Source organism: Gopherus flavomarginatus, chromosome 6 (assembly GCF_025201925.1).
Source record: "Gopherus flavomarginatus isolate rGopFla2 chromosome 6, rGopFla2.mat.asm, whole genome shotgun sequence".
Taxonomy (NCBI): domain Eukaryota; kingdom Metazoa; phylum Chordata; order Testudines; family Testudinidae; genus Gopherus; species Gopherus flavomarginatus.
Genome location: NC_066622.1, coordinates 69,880,505 through 69,893,192, shown reverse-complemented (window position 1 = coordinate 69,893,192; position 12,688 = coordinate 69,880,505). Strand labels below are relative to the sequence as shown.

General features: G+C 40.2%; 1 pseudogene; it reads left to right on the top strand.

Moving 5' to 3' along the window:
• Window positions 1-561: 561 nt before the first annotated feature.
• The window catches only part of LOC127054195 (cytochrome P450 2H2-like), an 89,315-nt pseudogene continuing 77,188 nt past the window's right edge, over window positions 562-12,688 (top strand).

Sequence of the window (12,688 nt, the reverse complement as noted above, 5' to 3'; positions counted from 1 at the left end):
TGGTGGCCTTTAACCTGAGTCACATCTCATGCTTTTTCCACCTATGAAATGCTCTCTGGTGATTTGCTGCATTCTCATGGCATGCCAGATTTCTAACCAGATTTTTCCAGTCCTTTGTTCCTGTAGAACCCAATGTGGCTGGAACACTAGGCTGGAAGAGTTTGCAGCAAAACTCATATGCAGCATTCTGCGTTTTTGAGTACATGAGCCATGGCCTCTCTGCTTTTTCTCATCATTGGGGATTTCACGCCAGTAATGTGTTGGATGGAAATTTCACCTGCCTGCAGAGAGTGCTCTGGAGCTGGAATGAGCTAATTCCTAGAAGTCACCAGCAGGAGGCGCCGCAGGGGTGAGTCTGCACATCTACAACATTCTATTCCAAGTGTGATGACTCCAGTCACCTTTATTAGTCCAGAGTTTATCTTGTTAACTCAGAGGAACTGACAGCTCCTATTGGCTATTTGCTTGTACCCACTTTTGCTGTATACAATATAAAAGGCGAGGATCCACTTTTCCTTTCTTTTATCTTGCCAGAATCCAGAATAATTGCTACACTCTGCAATGGAAGCTCTGGGAGCAACAGAATCTGGCGGTTTTCCTGGTGATTTGTATCTCTTCCCTTCTTTTCCTTTCAGCATGGAGAAAGATGTCTGGAAGTGGGAAGCTGCCTCCTGGACCTGTTGCTTTTCCCATCATAGAGGGCATGCTGCAGCTAAATATGAAGAACTTGCCCAATATGTAGAGGAGGTAAGGGTGTTTTTTCGGTATCAGTTGTTGGGTTGTAGGTGGACATTAAGCAGAGCCTGGCTCAAGCCTAGCCTGTTGGCAATTCCACATCAACTCAAATTTCAACTTATTTTTTAACTAAACAATTTATCTTGGGTGCTAGATGTAAACTGTTCGGGATAAGGTACTGCTCATATTAAAGGGGATCTTATTCACCTCTAATCCAGAGTGCCCCTCGCAGCTGCACTGCAGTGGATACAAGTGATCACAGGGTGGGGACAGCACACTGGTGGGTTATGTAAGGAAATGGCAGTGGTGAGCATTGGGTTCTCTTCCTACCTCTGCTACAGACTCCAGATATGCTCTTGGCCATATCACTTAACCCCCTTGTTCCTTAATTTTTCCATATGTAAAATTGCTCTAATGATATTTGCCTGCCTTACAAAATGATGGTAAGGCAGAAACTGCAGCTCAGCTTTGAAGAAATGACATTGTAGTGCTGCATGTTCTGGCATTTTAATGAGCTCTGCAAACACAGCCTGGGATTGGATAGACAGGTTGGATTCTTTCCTTCTCGCAAATCATCACAAATAATGAGGGTTGTACAGGGAAAATTCTGCCCCCAGTCACAGCTGTTCACCTTCATTCTCTTCTCATCATGCCCTGAGATACAGATGTGTTTGTCTGTTGATTTGCAAAGGTGTAATCAATTGAAAATTGAACAGTAATTCTCCTGGTGATATGAAAGGGGAAACAGAATCTCACTTTTCTCTCTTTGGCTTTGCAAGGCCAACAAGAGTAAAACAAAGGGGAAACTCTGTCCTGTCATCATAAAATCAGCTGCCATGACTGAATAAACACAGGCAGCATTTCTGTGGAGTTAAAGAGTCATTTTTATATAGCGCTCAAGGTCACCATTGAAAGGCCTCATATTAATGTAGTCTGCTCTCATAATGAAATAATTCGATCTGTGTTTTACAATTATTTTGGGAAGGCATAAACATATCTATAGGGGACAATGTTAAAAATATATTAAGATAAAGTGAAGAACTGAAAAGTCAGGAAGTCCCAGATCCTCCAAGATATGTTGGCCTCTAACTCTTATAGAAATCAATGGAGTTAGTCTCCTAAATACTATACCTTGGAGGGTCTGGGCTGAAATAGCCAAGTCTGGACAATGATCAGTAGTATAACTTGTCTAGTATTAAATCAGTGGCATGAGAGCACTTTCATCAGTTTGTAATCTGATCTAAACGCATTCTTATTTATAATTAAGTGGATCTAAATTAAAACTTACTGGTCTTTTGTGTTAAACTTTTACAGCTCAGTGCAAAGTATGGCCCAATTTTCACAATACACTTAGGCTCAGAATGGGTTGTGGTGCTGTGTGGATATGAGATTGTGAAGGAAGCTCTGATCGGTTTCAGGGACGAGTTCAGTGGAAGAGGAAGTATGCTAATATTCGAAAAATCCGCCAAGGGAAGAGGTACCTTTCAACTAACTTCAGCATATAGAGGAGAACACAGTTGCAACGACAAAAGGGAAACAGCTGGAGTTTCATTCATACAGTAATAAAAATTGGATAAATAGTCTTGGTTTCAGGAAAGAGCCCATTCCCTATTGCGCTACTGTTGCTCAGAATTTGACATTCATGTGTGTACCCCAGAACTTGACAGTACAGCAGTCAGCCATTTTGTATGTTCAGCCATCGCTAGTTGAAAACCAAATATCACATAGATAGGAATAATCTCAGGCCTCTGTGAGACAAGGGCAGACAGCTGCATACTTGCAGTTTGCTAATCAGAATGGGAGAATGGGATAGAAAGTTACAGAGGAAAGTGAGTGCCTTGGTTTTAGGTGCCCCTGACATATTGTTGCTATGGCTAGAAATAATCAGAAATGTTTTGAGCTAATGAGTAGTTTGTTGAAATTAGAAGAACTGAGGACCCAGCAGAGGTTTTTATGTTGACCTACTAGGAGTTACTATAGGTTGTGTGCTTTGTTATAGTTAGTTATAAAAGATTTGGTAAAAGTAAATACCTCAGATCAGTTCGTGGGAGCTTTCCTCTGGGAAAGGAGTTGACATCTAAACTCCTTATCATCTGGATGGAAAGAGGGCCCCTGGAAGTCTGGCTGGTGATTACTCAAAATCATCTCAGATTGTGGGTAACTATATCTTGGATGTTCCAAACCTATTGCTTATGTCTGTGCGCTTAATATCTAATAAATCATAGATTTAGATAAGAGCATGCTTGTATCAATAATTTATCAGATGGAATTGCTGTGTTCTCATTGATTTATTCCTGACACTGCCTGGAGTGAAACAGTTAAGTTACCACAGTTTTGGGTTCTGAAAACCTTGGGTAACACCACTGGTTCACTGACATGAATGGTTCCGAGCACGTCACTACAGGTTTATGACCAGTAATGGCCAGGCCAATTTACTTTAGTAGGCCGAGAATACAGCCAGGAAAGCAGGGCTGGAGAGGCCAAGAGGGTCAGAACAAACCATGAATTTCTATCCTGTTCCTCCCCTGTCCTCACTAATTAGGTATATCCCATAAGCAGGGAAAGATTATTTGTATTATTATTTTATTTAGGTGTCTCAGTTTTTAAGATTCTTTAGTAGTGAGGAAAAAATAAATATGGAAGTGCCAAGAGGTCCTTTTCAGGAAGTCTTTTATCTTATTTCTGCATTAAGTGAAGTGTAGTTACATAAGAATCACAGTGACTGTGAAAACATCCTTCAGTATAGTTACTTGATTACACTGGAAAAATGACACTTGAACATTACTGAGGTTGTAAAGTCAAGCACTCAGAAGTTAGGAGATGCTAGAATTAAGATTCCCTATGCAACTGCACAGACATCTGAGTTAATGGAGTAACTGAGAGCAGCAGTAGCAGCTTGTCATCTTGTTATACCAATTATATTAGACCAATAAAAACCAGCAGGATCTTATTAAAAGGGACAAGACGTGTCATATTTATTGTAAATACCCACTAAAAGGTACCTTCAATCTAAATAAAATCATACATCTAAAAAAAGCTTTTAATCACCAAAAAGCCTCTAACAGTGTAAGCAATTTGTCTATTAAAAAAAAAACGGGTTAATTAAAAATTCAGCTTGGCCCAAAAATAAAAAAAAAGTTACTCTGCGTTCAAGGTCAAAAATCAACGCAAATTATGCTAAGTACAAAAAAAACCTGCTTTCGGCCCCAGCTGGCTGTAAAAAAATATAAACAAAGGCAAACTAAAGGCAATACAAGTTACAAAACTAAAATTACATTTGCAAAGCTTAACTGTCCAGTAAAATCCAACAAAGTGCCTTTGTAACCCCAAAGCCGGTGTGGCTTGGTAACACCAAAAAAGCCACAAGCAGCCAACCTAAACTAAAATCTCTAAAAAAAACGCCGCAAAAAATTCCAGGATGTAAAAAAACAGCCCTCCCAAAAGCAAAAGCATGTTAAAAATTCTAAACAAGCTGTATACAAAATAATCTCCCGTCCACCTCTCTCTCTTCTCTAAATGTTATACACAAACGTGGCCAGTCTAAACATGTGTAAATATAAAAATGGCATAAGGTTTAGGGCATTAATGTTTTTCCTAAGTAATGTAAAAGCGTTCCCAACATTCTCCATTGTTGTTTTATTATTTTATTAATAAAGCTTTAAAATTCAGTTATATGGTGTGTTTTCTTTATCTTCCCCCAACGTCCTGCAGTGTCAGCCTAATCACCTAACACAAAAAATAAATTGGTAACAAAAATTTATCACAGTTTGGTAAGCAATTAAAAAAAAAAAATCCCTGCAAAATTTACACCATCTATTTGTTTTACCTTGTTATTTTTATGTTTGCTTTGCTTGGTATTGTTAATGTTATATGTTAAAAATTGCATAATTAAAAAAGTGCCCACTCTCAGCCACAGTAAGTCTAAAAACTAAAAAAAGGTTTAGCATTCCTCTGTCCACTCTAATTAACCAAAAAAAAATGGCAAATAAATCTACCCCAGTTGTAGCAAAACTAAACAATAAAAAAGTTTAAAAAAATGTGTACTTAATAACTAAAATTAAGCAATTAAAAGCATAAATCATAAACCAGGCAGCAACTCAAACCTACGCCCAGGGCAAGTTGCAGGCCTTCAAATAAAACTTCCAGGTAAAAAAAAATGCCCTGGCTAAGCAAATACTGGTCCTTCAAAAACTTGTCAAAATGTAACCATTTGTGCTCAGCATACACCATAACAGCAGTGTGTTTGCTACAAAAAAAAATTAAATAGTTAAACGCCAATGGGCCATGCCTTTCTGCCCAGGTGGCAAGCCTCACAAAAAAAAAAACTCAGGCAGTCTTATGGGTAAAAATGTTTAAAAAAAAACACCAAAAGGGGTGGGGGCTAGTTAAAAAGCCCACCCTCCTAGCTAAACTGGTAGTAAAACAAGTTGGTGCCCATAAAAAAAACGGTTCAGCAAAAAAAGCAAAATCGGGCCCAAGCGGGCAGGCAACAAACAAAAAAATTGCAAAACAGGTTAAAAAATTTTAAGGGTGTAGTAAAAAAAAAAAAGTAAGTAAGTGTAAGCATAAAAATTTCAAATACCCAAAACAATACTTAAAATAATAATTTAAGTTAATAAAAGTGGCTGTTAAAAAACAAGCAAGTAATTTAAAAAAAAGTAAAAAGTTAACTCTATAGTTGCTAAAAAAACAGCAGTTAAACTTTGTAAAATGCTAAAAAAAAGTTCTTGGTGTCTTTAAAATGTTTGTAAATAAATTCAGGCAAAAAATTATTAAATTGCAATCATTTGGCTATACACAATTTAGCTAAATTAGCTAAAAAAATATATACAGTGCTATGTAATTAAAATTTTATTAGGCTCTAAAAAGCACTATAAGTAGTAATGTTTTCTTTCAGTGTTTAAAAGCAAAAGTTAAAAGTAAAAAGCAATCAAAATTCTAGTAAAGTTAATTATGTCCCTTTTAAGGTAAAAATCTTTAAGCTATAAATAGCTTTAAATCCAAAAACAAGCCAAAAAACATCTGTATTAATGCAAATAATCTAATTAATAAGGTAAAAGCCACTAAAACCTGGGCTGCCTATGAAACAAATACAAAAAAATATAAAATAATTCCTCTGTTTTGCCTAAAATCAACAAGGGTATTTATATATTTTAAATAATAATTAACTGCCCAAAAGAGGTAAACCTCTTTTTTTTGTCTTTCAAATAATAAAAAAAAACTAATGCCAGCTAAACAGCATTCAACGTATCATGCATTTACTGGCACAACAATAATAAAACAAACGATAACAGTAAACAATGTTGTTTGGCTACTTATTCCTATTACTAATTCTATTACTACTTATTTCTTATACACTTATATATATATACATACATACTCATTCGCACAGTCATTCATACAAGTTCTGTATAGATGTTATAGTTACCAGCCTAAACATTGCTTGTGACAGAATACTGGCCAGGTATCCTGTACACAAGAGTGGAGCCGAGTCCAGGTCAGGTGCGCACCTGATGCTCCTGGAGGGTGGTAGCAGAACCAGAGACTCAAAGTCCTTATTCTTCAGAGTCCAGTTTTATAGGATTTTATCCCTAGGTCAGTCCATGAGAGTTGCTTCATTCTGCTGCTGTTAAATCAATCAGCAGATGGCTGGCTCCATGTTGTCAGATGTTTGTTTTTCCTTCCTTTGAGGTGGTGGGATGGATTCCAGTTTGCCCTCCCCAGGTCATCAGGTTGATCCCACTTGACACCTTCTTTGGCAGACACTGAATTCTTCAGGCTGGTAACTCCCTACGCATTCATTCATTCATTCATTCTTTAAACTAGGCACTCATTCACATACATTCTTTATCTTAATCCCATCTATTTCGCGGTCTCTTTACCTTTCGGGGTGTTACCAATTTATGTGAGACTCCCTGTCTTTTATCATTCAAAAATTAAGTGAGATGAAAACTTACAGAGGATGGGGGTCTCTATCTATGTACTAGAACAGCTACTGTTTTGGCTTACCACGGTGATTACAAAGTAGTAATTACACAGTTTTGCCTGAGGCACAGAGTCAATTGACGGCTCGAGTGCTGAGTCAATTAACCAATTAACAGCTTACAGCGGCCGTTACAAAGTAAAGTAGGGACTACAAAGTGTCACTTAGAGAACGGGCACTTAGAGTCAATTAACGTTTAACCAGTTTTATAGAAAGTATTTCTTTGAGCAGGCTTCACACAGACACAGCTGGTGGCTTGCAGGTTAGAGGTTAAATCTCGGGAATCACATTTATTTCTAATATAAACCTTTAGTTATAAAGTATCAATTAACAATAAATCATTTCTAACAATACATCATTTTTCATATAAACCATGTCTAATATAAACCTTCTTTAATATCCCTACATAATCCCTCTTTTGACACTATGATATACATATACTCGTTAGTGTCACATTCTGTGTAACTTGTTTAAAAGAAGGTACTGTGAGGCAACATGGGTTTGTGATTCCAATCTATTGTACATCCTTTTTATCCAAAAGCACATGCTAAACATTCCAATAATACAAATACAATTCAATACCAAGACAACTATCAAGGGATGTAGCATTACTGATAGGATGCCAGTGGTGGCTGGGGACCATCCAGAGAATATATTATACCAGTGATAAGTTGTTGTTTGTTTCTCTGCAGTGGCAATCCTTAACATGTCCCCATTGTCATGTATAATATGAATAGTCCGATTTCCTACTTGGTCATTTGTCTGTTCTAAAAATCTGGTTACTTCTTTGCTTTTAGTTAGGCTATTAGTAAGGTCTTGCCATCTAATTCCAAGGTCAATTGAGAAGTAGGCCAGCTCAGCTGTTAGTGTTAGCTGAGACTTTTTTGGCCGTGGTAAATAGTGTGATTTTTAGTAAAAACAGTACTAACATTGCATTTACATTCATTTACTACGAGGCTGCTAACACTCCCATCTTTCCAAAATATGTGGATACATACACATTGTCCATTGTACAGTACTTTGGTGTCATTATCCAATTCATCCCACATACATGATCCCAATGAAACATTTTTACTACAAGGCTCTGGGGCAACAGGTAAGGTGAGGCATACTCACTTTTGAGGAGTCCATTTGGTACAACCTCTAGTGTCCAATAGTTTTCCTCCCTCTCCGGCCCACTGGCTCGACGTCCAAGGCAGTCAGAATGATCCCATGTGTAATATGGGGAGTGGGTTAACCTTCCACACCTTTGCCTCTAGAGACTGTTGATGTGCTATTTTTACAATTATTTCCCCAATTAACAAGTCTGGTTTCACAGTGCTAGAAACATATTGCATCCAATCGTATTGGTAAGTATTGAACAGAGATTTTTTCCTTTGTTTTAACAAATGCATGAAAACCTTAATATCACCCGATATTACCCAGAACATTTTGTGTTCCAAAGTAGATAGGGCAAGTATCTGCATTTCAGTGCAGCCCATAGTTATGGCAGTGTGATTTCATATTTCTAAATTTCTTATGTAGTAGCCAGGTGGTAGTATTAAGCCATTGCCACAGATTCCATCTGGCTATTAGGTTACCTAGACCAATTTGGACCAGGTCTACATTGGCGTGTACTAGTGTTTGTAGAAGACTGTCCTGTAGTTGAGCCAGGGATCTTAATTTGTTCTTAATAGTTTCCAAGTCCACAGAGTTGGCAAGTCCTGCTCCTGCTCCAAATCCACCTAGCATAGTGTCCATAATATCTCTTTTAGTTCTGGGATGTAGTGTATCTGGGGGGGGACAGTTTGTGTGTCCTCATCCAGGCTTGCAGTATAGGGAGTGAAAAAGGCTTCTTGCACTTTGGTTCTACTTTTAAGACATTTAATCTTGTCCAGTCCATGTCAATTTTCACTTCTACCAGCAGGGGGCTCACTAAAACTTTTACAGGAGCAGTTTGGATATTAAATAAAGCTGGTTTTGCCACTTTTAACGGGGTGTTTCTTATAAAAACATGCTCTTTTTCCCATGTCCAATCACACCCATCAGGGAAGAGCATTGTATGTGCGTGGTTTGGGCAGTAGACTATGATTACTGTTATAAGGGTTCCTGATATGACGAATTCTTCCCATACATAGGGGAGTGAGGGGTAGTCTGAAAGCATCGTGGTATCTCCTGTATACCCTTCTGTTCGCACCCCTACCATCCAATGTTTTCCCCAGCCTACGGGGACTGAGATATTTGCTTGTAGCCCCAGTTCCCCTTCCCCAACATATACACATGAGTTTCCCCTAAAGGTGTTATTGTCAGATTAGTGTTCAAATCAACCCGTTTTAGGTGTATATCTGGTGGGTGTGTTGGGGTCCATGATATGTTGTCTATGTGTGAGTTGTTGTGTACTAGTAATGCGGTGAGGATTGTTTTACCTTGTCCCAGGTATACTGGAGTATGGATAGCTTTGTTAGGGTTTGGCGTGGGTGTGCCCGAGTGTGTTCTTTGGAGATAGGTAGGATCTTTATCATCGGGATTAGGGCAAATGTTGTGATCCAAACCAAGAACTTCTGCTGCTGTGTGTTCCGTTTTGCTGGAGTCATCGTTTTGTCTGGTTTCCCACTGCCCTTAAAAAAATTAAAATAAAGCGGAAGTAAGGTTAGAACCGGCGGTCTCAGCAACTGCATTTCATGCCCGATAGTTCTGCAGGGATAAAGATACACCGTGTCCACGGCGGTGTGTGGTATCTGGAAATATAGTTGCAACAGATTAAAATTAGTTTGTGCAAACAACTTCATTTGTGAAATGTGAACCCACTTTAATTTACCATTTTTGCCTATGCGGTAAATGAGAGGGCTGAGGCGATCCACTATGGAGTAGGGACCAGTCTCAGAGGTAGGAATGGAGTCAAAAGTAGCTTCTACCTCACCTTTTATTAAAGACCGGTCCATTTTGACTCCAGTGTGTGATCTTTTTTGCCCAACTTCAAATACATTATCTGATCCCCTGGTTCCCACAGTAGGGAATCCCCATTCTTATTCTGATCCATTTTTGTATTCATGAGCTCAATGGCTTGGCTTATCCTATGTTGCAGGGTGGCTTTGTCTTCCTGCAACTGTTTTAACCACTGCAAGTGCTCATGAGTTGCAAGCGGATTGTTCGGCTCTGTGTCTGCTGCTTGTTCTGGGTTGATGACCAACCTCATTGCCTGTCCGAAGAGGATCTGGTATGGCTGGATCTTAGCTCTCAGCTTGTTACTGCTGCGAATGGCTGCTAATATTAGCGGCAGTTTTTTTTATAGACTCATAGACTTTAGTGTCAGAAGGGACCAATGTGATCATCTAGTCTGACCTCCTGCACAAAGCAGGCCACAGAACCCTACCCATCCACTTCTATAACAAACCCCTAACCTATGTCCGAGTTATTGAAGTCTTCAAATTGTGGTTTGAAGACCTCAAGCTGCAGAGAATCCACCAGCAAGTGACCTGTGCCCTGTGCTGCAGAGAAAGGCGAAAAACCTCCAGGGTCTCTGCCAATCTGCCCCGGAGGAAAATTCCTTCCCGACCCCAAATATGGCGATCAGCTAAACCCTGAGCATGTGGGCAAGACTCACCAGCCAGCACTCAGGAAAAAATTCTCTGCAGTAACTCAGATCCCATCCCATCCAACATCCCATCACCGACCACTGGGCATATTTATCTGCTGATAATCAAAGATCAATTGCCAAAATTAAGCTATCCCATCATACCATCCCTTCCATAAACTTATCAAGCTTAGTCTTAAAGCCAGATATGTCTTTTGCCCCCACTACTCCCCTTGGAAGGCTGTTCCAGAACTTCACTCCTCTAATGCTTAGAAACCTTCGTCTAATTTCAAGTCTAAACTTCCTAGAGTCCAGTTTATACCCATTTGTTCTTGTGTCTACATTGGTACTAAGCTTAAATAATTCATCTCCCTCCCTAACATTAATCCCTCTGATATATTTATTAAGAGCAAGCATATCCCCCCTTAGCCTTCTTTTGGCTAGACTAAGAACCTGATTGTTTTTTTTTTATTCTGGTGAGACCCCAGGGGACTGGGTCTGGATCCACCAGGGAATTGGTGGGGAGAAAGGAGGGAAGAGGGAGAGACATGTTAATGTTCTCTCTGTGTTAGAATTACTTTCTCTCTCAGGGAGACTCTGGGAGGGGGAGACAGAAGGAGAGGGGAAGGTGAATTTTCCTCTCTGTTTTAAGATTCAAGGAATTTGAATCACCGTGATCTTCCAGGGTAACCCAGGGAGGGGAAGTCTGGGAGAGGCAACGGTGAGGGAAAGGGTTTACTTTCCTTGTGTTAAGATCCAGAGGGACTGGGTCTTGGGGGTCCCCGGGCAAGGTTTTGGGGGTGGGGGCGAACTGGAGTGTACCAGGCACTGGAATTCCTGGTTGGTGGCAGCGCTACAAGTACTAAGCTGGTAATTGAGCTTAGAGGAATTCATGCTGGTAACCCATATTTTGGACGCTAAGGTTCAGAGTGGGGGTTTATACCATGACAGGGGGTGCTTGGGCTTGTGCTTTCTCTGTTCTAGTGTGACTGCTGGACATATATGCTTAGTCCCCTTTTCAAAAAGAGCATGTGTCAGTATGTTAGGTTTGGATACTGTGTCAGCCTGGACTCCTCTGTTTACTAGTGTTAGAGTCCATTGTGCCATTCGGGTGTTGGACACCCTGCCTCTTATTAGTTTTCCAGATAGGATGTATTTTAGAGGCGTATGTGTACTTTGTATAGTAATTGGGGCACTGCCGGTAAGTGGCTCGAAAGACTGAACGGCCCATATGGCTGTTAGGCATTCATGTTCACAGGCGTCAAAATTTAGTTCAGCTCCCTGTAGTTTTTTTAGACTCATAAGCCACAGGTACCAATGTTTGGTTTTCATTTTGTTGCAAGAGAGTAGCCGCCATAGACACCTCATTAGCTGCTACCTGGATGGCAAATGGTTTAGATTCATCCGGGAAGCGTAAAGCAGCGGCTGTTAGGGCTTTTTGCTTCAGGATATTTAAAGCGTTCTCCTGGTCTGGACCCCATTCCCAATGCATCTTCTTTTTTAGCAGTTTCTATAAAGGAAGCGTAATCTCTGCATATTTATAGACATGGGGTCATAGAAAGTTAAATCCGCCCAGCAAAACCCTTAAGGAGTAGGCGTTGGCATTTCAATTAAAGCCCGTACCTTCCTTTGATCTACCTGCCTTCCCTCCTGGCCAATGATAATACCTAGGTAGACGACCTGGGTTTGCACCAATTGTGCTTTTTCCAGGCTTATCTTGAAGCCAATGTCCTGGATCAATGCAAGGACGTCCTCTGTAAGTCTTTGCACCTGTGCTTCGAGTTGGCCAAAAACCAAAATATCATCCACATAGGAATAGAGAAGTGGTCAGTCAGAGGGACTTAACTGGTCCAGCATATCTACCACATGTCTGTGGGCGATAGCTAGAGAGTCTTGGAATCCTTGGGTAGGTGCTGAAATGTGTACTGCTGGTCTCTGACGGTGAAGGCAAACCGGTCCTGTGAATCAGGATGTAATGGGATGGTAAAGAAACAGCCAGACCTATAACTGAAAAATACCTGGAGGTGGCTTGCACCTTTTGGATGACCTGTGCCATATCTGCCACGATGGGGGCCATGGGTGTACTTCCTTTGTTGATTCTTCTATAATCAATTGGTAGTCTCCAGAATTGCCCGTCTGCCTTCATGATTGGCCAGACAGGAGAGTTAAAAGGAGAGTTAGTTTTTCTAATTACTCCCTGCTCTTCCAGGTCCTGAATAATTTGGACGAGCTGTGTCTCTGCTTCCCTGGGTTACCGATATTGCTTCTGTGGGGACTCCAGTTCACCTACAATTTTAACACAAGCGTTAATTCTACCACAATCGGTTTTCTTCTGGGTCCAGACCGCGGGGAATTTAGAACGCCACTTCTCCTGCTGTTCTGCCGTGAGCGCGGCAACGAGTTTATCACTTCGGTTA